Source organism: Felis catus, chromosome B3 (genome assembly GCF_018350175.1).
Source record: "Felis catus isolate Fca126 chromosome B3, F.catus_Fca126_mat1.0, whole genome shotgun sequence".
Taxonomy (NCBI): Eukaryota; Metazoa; Chordata; class Mammalia; order Carnivora; family Felidae; genus Felis; species Felis catus.
In genome coordinates this window covers 35,525,312-35,535,758 of record NC_058373.1, presented here as the reverse complement: position 1 = coordinate 35,535,758, position 10,447 = coordinate 35,525,312, and the positions used below count along the sequence as shown (strand labels likewise).

General features: G+C 56.5%; 1 long non-coding RNA gene across 1 annotated transcript; it reads right to left on the bottom strand.

Annotated features, from left to right (window-relative positions):
- Positions 1 to 1,310: 1,310 nt before the first annotated feature.
- Positions 1,311 to 6,089, bottom strand: LOC109500598. The gene is made up of 2 exons (XR_006599033.1): positions 4,624 to 6,089; positions 1,311 to 2,131 (listed from the first exon to the last, which is right to left on the bottom strand). It is a non-coding gene; the product is annotated as an uncharacterized LOC109500598 (long non-coding RNA).
- Positions 6,090 to 10,447: the final 4,358 nt, after the last annotated feature.

Genomic DNA, 10,447 nt, shown 5'->3' with positions numbered 1-10,447 from the left:
TTATAATATGTATATATATACATATACATGTATATTTATAATACGTATTATATGTATAATACGTATTATAAATATACATGTATATGTATATGTATACATATATGTATATATGTATACATATACATATACATACACATATAATACGTATTATATATTATATGTATAATACGTATTATAAATATACATGTATATTTATATGTATATATAAATATAAGTATAAATATATATTTACACATATATTTATATATTTACACATATAAATATATATTTAGATAAATATATAAATATAATATATTTACATAAATATTAAATATGAGTATTTATGTAAATGTATAATATATGTAATATTATAATAATATAATATATAAATTTATATTTATATATACGCATCATTTCAATCAACCCTCAGAAAGATCATAGGTACTAGGTATTTTCTCCATTTCTCGGGTAAGGTAACGTGACTTGCCCAAGATCACACAGCACCAAAAGGGTGAAATGGAGACTCCAGCCGAAGTCAGTGTGCCCGAGGGCCCGTGTTCTCATCTGAAAGGACACGGCCTCTTCTTAGCTCAGAGGCCATGCGTGGTGTGTGTTAAAGGGCTCTCTACAAATTACAATGCTCTGGACACATGTAAGGGGTCATTGCAGCTCTGTTTCCTGCTTTGCACCTGGTCCCTTGAACACCAGACCCTTGAGTCGAGGGTGGGAGCCAGGATAAGCCACATGGAGGTGTCAGAGGAGGAATTAGCCTCCCTTGACAAGTGGGGGACACACGACATGTCGAGGCGGCATCCTGGCTGATGCTTTCTGGGGGTTTCTGGGAGCTGCTCAGCCCCAGAAGGGAACCATCCCTGGAGAGCTCCGATGGTCCACCGCATCGCCTTTGGCTAGTCGTTGTCCCCGTCATTGGAGAGCTCGTCCCACCCCAGAGGATTCCCTAAACCCTGGATCGTCCCATCTGGGAGGAGACGTAAGCTGTAGTGACGGACACACCTGGCTCTGAATCCCCACGCAGCATTTCCCCGCTGTGTGACCCCCGGCACGTCATCTAACCTCTCGGAGCCTTGGTTTCCTTGTCCGTCGAGTGGGGGCAAGCTCCTGTCTGCAAGGTTGTTGTCAGGATTAAAATAATGAAGACAATGAAGGGTGGTGCCTGATATAGAGCCCACACTCGGTAGATGGTGGGAGATGAAAAAAAAAAAAAAAAAGTGGCTCGGGTGGGTGGGTGTCACCGGATAGAAACAGCACCTGTCATTGTCTGTCTGCTGTGCATACCCGAAAGGGGCAGGGATGACACTGAATCCGGCCAATTAGGAGATCTCCTATAAAAATTTAATTCTTCAATAAAGCAGCGCAAAATGAAACAGGTGAAGGATTTTTAAACTGTAAATTAATGATCTATGGTTATGGCCATCATAATAATAATAATAGCTGTCAATTACGGACTATGGAAGGCCGAGTCTGGGCCAGGAGCTCCACGCACGTGGGGGCCAGCTTGCACCTTCTGATTAGGGACCCTATGCGTTTGCAGGCCAGGGGACCGGGGTTCGGTGAGGTCAGTGGCTCGCCCGCCCTGCCACAGACGCTGGGGAAAATGTCAAAGGGATGCGCGAAGCCACAGTTTCTCACGCCTGTGTCCTCTCTCCACGGTCTGGGCACATTCAAATACTCCTTAGAATATAGAGCAAAACGACCCAAGAGCGAGCGCTATCCCTCATTCCGTCGACCTATCTGGTCTTGCCCCTCTGGACCTCTGTTTCCTCACCCCGGCTCTGCTCCCGAGCCGGGAAAGCCTGGAGGGCCGAGCACTCCCTCAGGCCCCTCCCTGCAGCCCCCGGAGGTCCGTGCGAGCCCCCCCATTTCTCTCTGTGTAGACAGAAACAGTTCAGTCTTCACATCTCTTCTCCTTCAGAGCTTTCCCGTCCTCAGAGAAGAGACCTGCCCTCAGGGAGCCCTGTGGAATCTTCTCCAGTCCCCTATCGTCCTCACGACTCCTCTTCAGGGTCAGAAACCGACCCGATGCTACAGTTTCGGGGGAACCTGGGCTAGCAGGTTCTGTCTCTGACGTGGTACAAATTGCTGTGTGGCCTCCGGAGAGTTACTCAACCTCTCTGTGCTTCTGCTTTCTCATCTGTAGAATGAGATTGATAATAATAGCGCCTGCCCTCTAGGACATTTGCGGGATTAACAAATGCCAAGTACGTAGAACAGTGCCTGGCACCTCGCAGGTGCTCGGCCACAACTATCTTCCGGGCCCTAACTGTTCACGGTCACCGGTAGCCGTAACGATTTCCTCCCAATAATAAAGATGAAGGGGCAGAGGTCCCCGTTGCAAAGCCAGGCACGGCACTCAGCTCTTTACCCACATCAGCTCTTATATGTGCCAGGCACGGGGAACGGCCCGCTGCAAATGCTCAATAAACGTCAGGGCCTCTGTGCACCCAAGGCACTTCCTCACTCACGGCACTTTTATGACTTATGACACTTTCCCCACCCCCCACCCCGCCCCAACCTTGTTTTAACCATAATTCGATTAGAAGCAAATGACACTTGGGCCGCCCGGGTGGCTCAGTCGGTTAAGCACCTGACTCCTGATGTCTGCTCAGGTCGTGTTCTCATGTTCATGAGATCGAGCCCCGAGTTGGGCTCCGCGCTGTCGGCACTGAGCCGGCTTGGGATTCTCTCACTCTCCGCCTCTCCTCTCTCTCTCTCTCTCTCTTTCTCAAAATAAATAAATAAACGTAAAAAAGGAAGCAAGTGACATTTTGACTGCCCACAACAATGTGTTTCTTTTTTTTTTTTTTTTAATTTTTTTTTTCAACATTTATTTATTTTGGGGACAGAGAGAGACAGAGCATGAACGGGGGAGGGGCAGAGAGAGAGGGAGACACAGAATCGGAATCAGGCTCCGGGCTCCGAGCCATCAGCCCAGAGCCCGACGCGGGGCTCGAACTCACGGACCGCGAGATCGTGACCTGAGCCGAAGTCGGACGCCCAACCGACGGCGCCACCCAGGCGCCCCAACAATGTGTTTGTTGAAGACAACAAAACTTGCTTTCCTCCTCCATATATTTCTAACCGGACAGGATCCTTCCACAAGTCACCCAGTGATCTCCCGGGCTGGCCTCTCTCTGTGGATCCCCATTCTCCTAAACCCTGCCGCTCACAGGTCCCGTGTCCAGCCAGCCCCCGGGTCCTGTTGATTTCCCTTCCAATGTCCCTCATTCCCAGGCCTGGTTCTCGGTTCCTGCCCAGGCTTCCGCTCCCTCCCGGACTGTGCGACAAGCCCCCTAAGCCTTCCGTCTCCCAACCAACCTCCCGTAAGCAGTCCCCTCTCCGGGGATCAGGTCCCTGTGCAGAAACCATGGGAGGCTTCTCTCCCTGCCCCCGTCACCCCCCCCCCCCAATCTGGGCCCTCCAAAGCATTCCTTCTGACACAATCTCGCCCTGGGCGGGTTTCCTTGCTTTCCCAGCCCAGCTGAGAACTCTTGGCGGTGGGCCTGCGTTCCAGGTGCCGTGTGAACCTTCCAGCTCCCCTGACATCTACCTCAGCTCTGTTTTTAGTTTGAGAAATATTTTTGGACCTGATTTGCCAGTCTGAGTAACACTAGGTGTGGTACAAAATGTCAGCAGCTAATTACTTTTAACCATTATTAATAGGTTGGCGCTAATTATCCCTTGCGCTAGGCAAGATTTTGCGAAAGACCGGCAGAGAGGGAGGAGTGAAGGGCTGTGCCCAGGCCACAGGGTGAGCAGGCTGTCGGGATGGTGCTGGGACCCCAGGAGCTGGGTACCAGCAGGGGGAACGAGGGGCAGCCTCTGGGCTGAGGGCTGAGACGGGGCCGGGGCGGTCAGGGTGGCGGGGGGGGGGGGGGGGGGGGGGTTCCGCCTCAGTAGGCGGAGCTGCTATCTGGTCTCTCTCCTCCCCCTCTCCCAGAATGCAATCTACCGAAACCTCTTATCGAAAGTATTCTGGAGGTGATAAAAGTGTCACCAAAGATTTGCTCATTTTCTAAACTGTCATTAAAAAAAATTTATGGGCAGGGGGAAATATAGGCAGGGGAGGAGGGCGGGTGGGCAGGGAGAGAGGGAGGATGATTTAAAATCAGTCCCTTCATAAATTAAAGACATTTGCTCACGAGAGGGGGCTCGGAGAGGGAAACGGCTAGAAGGTCGTCGCGTTCTCCACGCCAGGCCGCCGGTCTTCCCAGCCGGTCACACACTCTGTGGCCTTTTCACCCCCACCTACGCTTGTTGTCAACCCCTCCTAGCTCACCTGCACAGCCAAACCCTTCCTCCACCTTCTCCAACCCCTCCTCCCCCCCCACCCCTCCCCTCCCCCGCCCCCCGCCGGCTCCCGCAGCCCCACTGTCCGCACTTGAGCTAGAACTCAAACGTCCATGGAAGGTGAGGGGGCTGGGGCTCGACCCACTGGACCGTAAGGTGCCTGAAGACAGGAGGCCTGCCTCTAACCGTCGCTCGATTCTGAACCCTCATGGTGTCTCCTTGGGGTGGGGCGGGGTGGTGATACAGCACCCAAGAAGGGGAACATAACGCCCGAGAAGGTCAAGCCCTCATTATACACACTGGGAGCCCGAGGCTCCGAGAGGGGAGACGACTCACCCAAGGCCACGCAGGGGAGCCACCAGAACTCACGTCTCCCGCTTCCAGCTCAGGGGTCCGGCAGACCGTTCAGGAGCTCCGACTCAGGTGATGGCCCCCCCTGCACTGGCTAGCCGCGTGATCGTGAACAAGTCGCTGAGCCCCACCCCGTGCACCAGGCACCTGAGTCCTTGTAGGTGACAAGCTGTGACAACGTCAGTGCTTTGCCCAGGGATGTCACTTATCACCGTCACTGTCGTTGTCAGCATCTTGATGGGAGGGGGCGGGGGCTGTGCAGGTCAAAGCTGCCTTTTGCGTGGGCCCCCATCACCTGCTCGGCAAGTACCCCAGCGTCCACTGCGTGCCCGACCCCGTGCGAGGAGGGGGAAGGGGGAGATACAGAGGAAAAGAAGGGTAGCTCCAGTCCCTGAGATGCTTCAGCCCGGGAAGGGAGGCCACTGCCTCGAATGCGGAGCCCCCTGGGGCTGTTCACAGATGTCCCACCCCTTCCCTCGCTCCTCTGGGCGGGCGGGAGCCCTGGAAGTTAAGTGGCCACGTGTCTTGCTTTGGCCAAGCCGGACCAGCCCAGAAGGAGGCCGCCGGTGGGGGAGGGGAGGGGGAGGAAGGAAGAGGGTGTTCCTGGCAGGGGTGAGAGGGAGGGTGTGGCGTGCTCAGCAGGTGCTGACCCACTGAGAAAGGGAAGTGAGAGAGCAGGTTGGGGGCCAGGTTGCAGGCTGGGCCCTTGGGGAGGGGTTCTCAGGTCTGTGCCTAAGCCGGTTCTCACTGCGGGTCCGTCCCCGCTGACGCAGGTGCTCAGCGCTCGTCCCAAGTGAGGTTCAGGAAGAGGGGCTGGGACAGTGGCCGCCTGTGGCAAGAGGGGGGGGTCCAGGTCTCAGTGCGTTGCAGATCGGCTCAGGGAGCTTGGCGAGCTGCCTGCCTCGGCCTCCGCCCCCTCTGTCCGCTTCCACGGTGGGTCACGTGTCATCAGTGGCAGGCTCTCCAGACTGAGGACCACGTGCCAGCATTCACAGGAGCGAGTCTGGCAAAAGCAGCAAGCACCACGCGCATCGAAGTAGCACAATCCAGAACCTCCTGGAACGCCTCCCTGTTCGTGTGCGGGAAGCCCCCGGGTGGGGGCAGGGAGAAGAGGACCTAAATCCAGATGGAGAGGTGGGGACAGAGAATTTACGTGCCTGGCATTTAGAAGACAACTGCTGTGTCACTGAACGTGGCCCGGCATGGCAGGCAAAAGAAGTCCGGAGAAATTCTTGCGGGACCGTGGGCTCCGTGAGCTCCTTGGAGGAGGACCGGCCTGGGATGGGCTATGAAGGCAAGGCATGCAGAGGTGGAGGGGAGAAAGGCAGGCCCAGGTGTCAGGAGGGGCGGGGAACACCGGGCCATGGCCTCTGCAGGCCTGAGCTGGCCCTGCGGTGGGGAGGGTCCTCCAGCTTCTAAGGGGCCAAGGATGTGGGGGAGGTCGCTGTAGTCCTCCCAGCTCCACCAGTCCCCACCAGCCCCCTCAAGCCCCCTCCAGCCCCCTCCAGGCCCCTCCAGTCCCCTCCAGCCTTCTCCAGGCCTTCCACTCCCCACCAGCCCCCACCAGGCCCTTCCAGCCCCCTCCAGCCCCCTCCAGCCCTCTCCAGGCCCTCCAGCACCCTCCAGCCCCCTCCAGCCCTCTCCAGCCCCCACCAGCCCTCTCCAGCCCCCTCCAGCCCCCTCCAGCCCCCTCCAGCCCTCTCCAGGCCCCTCCAGCCCCCTCCAGCCCCCTCCAGGCCCCTCCAGCCCCCTCCAGCCCCCTCCAGCCCCCTCCAGGCCCCTCCAGCCCCCTCCAGCCCCCTCCAGGCCCCTCCAACCCCCTCCAGCCCCCTCCAGCCCCCTCCAGGCCCCTCCAACCCCCTCCAGCCCCCTCCAGCCCCCTCCAGCCCCCTCCAGGCCCCTCCAACCCCCTCCAGCCCCCTCCAGCCCCCTCCAGCCCCCTCCAGGCCCTCCAGCCAGGGTTCACAGCCTCTGCAGGGGAAAGTCATTTCTGAAGACTGCATCTGCGGAAAACGGAGCAGACGGCCTGGCAGGCTCTGCCTTTCATCTAGAAAGCAGGCCAACCTCCACGTGTAGGGAAAGGAGGGCAGGCCAAGAGGCCGAGCTGCGAGGCCAAGGTGGGCCAGCTCCACAGGGGGAATTCTGCCGAGTCCCACACACCCCGCCTCAGGGTTCGCTCAGACTCACCCCTGCCCTCACCTCTGACACCCTCTTCTTAAGCCTCACCGCCTCTCTAGGCCTGCGGCTTTTTGTTTTGCTTTCGGTTGCTTTTTCTTCTCTGTTCCCCTCTGTCTCTGTCTCTCTGTCTCCCCCCACCCCTTCTCTGCCTTGCTCTGTTTTGCTTTCTCCCTCTCTCTCCATCTCCCTCCCTCTTCTCCGGCTCTCTCTCAGGTCCCCTTGTCCTGCTCTATGTATCTCTGTCCGGGTCCAGCCTGCCCTCCGTCCCAGTGCTCTACCTGACAAATGACAGAATTCCAGGGCAGGGAGGCCGTTGAGGGGTCAGGCAGGCCTCCCACAGACTTCGGCCTGCGGGGAGCTGGCTCCTCCTGCTTTAACCTGGGGGTGATCTGACTTTGGCTTCTTTGACCTCCTCTGCCTTTGATCTTTATCCTTCTTTGAAACCCTGGGTTGTTGGAAACCTAATGACTTTAGATGTTCTCATCCTTCCCGGACAGCCAAGGCGGCCCTGGGCCAAGGGTTCTGGCTGGGTGATCCCCGGAAGTCACAAGGGCAAAGAACCCCCAAAAGCTTGGATTGCAGCCCACACCGTCACCAGGCTAAGTGGGCATCTCCTCCTGAGTCCTGCAATCAGGCACACAGGAAGGCCAAGTGGGACAAGGGGACAGGGCGGGACAAGGGGACAGCGTGGGTCCAGGAGACAGCTCTGCCATTGCTGCCTGAGTGCCTACGGGCTGGTTATAACTCGGAGTTTCTGTTTTCTCGTCCGGAACTTTCATATTCTCCTCTCTTGGGGATAATAGTTTTTGAGAATTTTGTGCCCTAATCTCTTCTAAATGCCCAGGGGATTACTTGGTGCGCAGCAAATGCTCAGAAATGTTCAGCTTCCTCTACCTGCCTCTTCCCACACCTCCGTTTCATTAACCGCCAGGCTCACGGGGGCCACAGGACACCCCCAGAGGACACAGCACAGCGACAGAAGCCCACTCGTTACCCTGTCAGATAGATGAGCCAAAGGTGGCCCAGAGACCTTCACTGACACACAGCTGTCGTCCCCACCCCCTGCCCCCCGCATGATGACCACAGGACGGCACTCACAGCTGTGTTCACGGCTCTCAAGTCTCCAGGTTTCATTCGCGGAGCCATCAGACCGGGGCAGGACAAGCATGATATAAATAACAAATCCCACCCCCTCCCCCCCAGTAATAATAATGCAATCAACTCCTTTAACCGCCTTAGAGTCAGCAAAGTCTTTTCCCAGACAAAGGTTTGCTTCTCACGAACCCTGTCCCGGAGGGCAGGAGGTCACAGGTGAGAGGCCGGGCCTGCTCAGGTGACCTAGCAGGTCAGGGCCAGAGCTGGGGCTAACCCTGGTCTTCCGATGCCCGGACAGCCGCTGTGTATACAGCAGGGCCTGCCGGGTACGGCTTTTGCAACCTGGGAATCTGCATATCAGTAAGCTCTGGGGAATTCTGGCCACAGGCAGCCTGAGAAACATCCCTCCCCAGCATCTGCACGGAAGGAGGTGAGTTTTGCTCACCTCTCCCCCGAAACGGCTGCGGGGGAGGGGGGGCTTGGTTCATGGTCACTCGCCGTGCCCCTCACTCGGGGCAATTTAGGGGCGAGGGTTTTTCTCGCAAAGCTGGAGGGAGACAGCTAGGCCTGGAAATGTGGGTGCTGTATCTAATCCTGGGGTGCCCCCCCGAAATTCACTCTGTTGGGGTTCCTCCCTGGGTGAGGAAATGAATTGAGGGTCACGGGTTCTCAACCCTGGATGCACCTTGGAGTCACCTGGGAGGCTCTAGAAAAACACGATGCCCACGGCTGGGCCACGGAGACAGGGAAGCGATGCTTCTGGGCTGTGGCCTGGCCATCTGATGTGTTCTAAAGCTCCCCAGAGGACTCTAGTCTGAGAACTGCCGAACCAGGCCAGTTGGGGTCAGTTCTGCGATGTCCGAGTCTGTGACCCAGTGGTGTAGACGCCAGATACACCCCCCAAATGCATGTGTGAGTCTGTGTGTGTGTGTGTGTGTGTGTGCACACGCGCGTGTATGGAGAAAGACCAGGAGGGCTTATAAGAAGGGATATACTTGCCCTCCCTTCGCCAGTAGGACCCAGAGAGAGTACATGTCTTGTTCGGCTCGCAAGGCCACAAAGGCCTCCACAGACCGCACTTTTAACCCAAGACCCGAGGGAACTAGAGCCCGTTCGTCTCTCCGGGTTTTCTGGCTGAAGCAAAACTTTTCGCTTTGCTTCTTGACCTGCCGCGAGATGCTGGGTCCAACCCGAATCGGCCTGTTTTGCCGGCGCGAGAAGGCCCTCCTCCAGTCCGGGTGCTCTCTTAGCGGGAGGGCTCCAGCACCAGGAGGGGCCACACACAACCCCCCCCCCCCACCTTGCAAGTGACCCCGCGACGGGTTGGGGGTCAAGGATTCGATCTAGAGCTTGCCTCATGGTTACCTGGAGAGGGACCCCGAGGAGCTGAAAAGGCTGGGCTGGGACCTGGGGGTCTGCCTCTTACCGGCTGCGTGATTCGGACCACAACCAAGCCCTGGTTTCCTCGTCTGCAACTGTGCCCTACACAGGGGCTGGAGGCAAATTCCAGATGCTGGTGACAGTCCTCTGCAAACTAGGGATGGTGTCTCCACGCAGGCCCGAGGTCATTCCTGGCATGATCTCAGGAATGCCCAAACCTCCCTGTCCCCAGATATCTTCCCCGCTTGCTTACCAAATGTCTGCTGCCCCCACCATTAGATCTAGCCTTCTGGGTTACTCAGGAGACTCTCGCTGACTTACAGCCACGGTTACCGCCAGGAGGGGACGCCGTGACGCTGATGCACCCGCAGGCCCCCTCCACACCGCTGTGACCTGCAGTCCGCTTAGCGGCGGGTGGTGGCACAAGCCACGAGGGAGTTGGCTCCCGCTGGGGCAGGGATCTAGAAACCTCCGGAACAAAGGCCAAGGGAGGCGGCAGGTGGTTGCCCTGAGGTTTTGTGGGCGACAGGAGTTTCTGGTTTGAGTGCCCCGGGGGGCCTGGGAGTGACCCATGGGGAAAGGGGTCTTGGGGGCCAGCAGGGACCCAGTGTGTTCCTGGCCCAGCTTGACCGACTACAGCCCTGCCCAACGGACAGGACCCAAGCCCTGGAGCCTGACAGATCAGAGCTCCGGTGAACATTTGTGTGGCACGTTTCTTATCCTCTCTGAACATCACGCTGCCATTTGTAAAATGGGGGTCAAGGGGGCGCCTGGGTGGCTCAGTCATTACGCGTCCGACGTCGGCTCAGGTCATGATCTCACGGTTCGTGGGTTCGAGCCCCGCGTCGGGCTCTGTGCTGACCGCTCGGAGCCTGGAGCCTGCTTCGGATTCTGTGTCTCCCTCTCTCTCTGCTCCCCCGCTCCCCCCCCCAAAACTAAACATTTAAAATAAAATAAAATAAAATAAAATAAAATAAAATAAAATAAAATGGATATAAAGAACCATTCTCTTTTGGGTCATTTAACGATTAAAATCATATACGTAGAAGCAGATCAGCTGTTATTATTTATAGTTGGGTTGAGGCCTTCGCGTGGGCAGACTATCTACGTTTCTCCCCCCACGTTTAGGTGTTCACTCTCCCCCTTGTCTTACTAC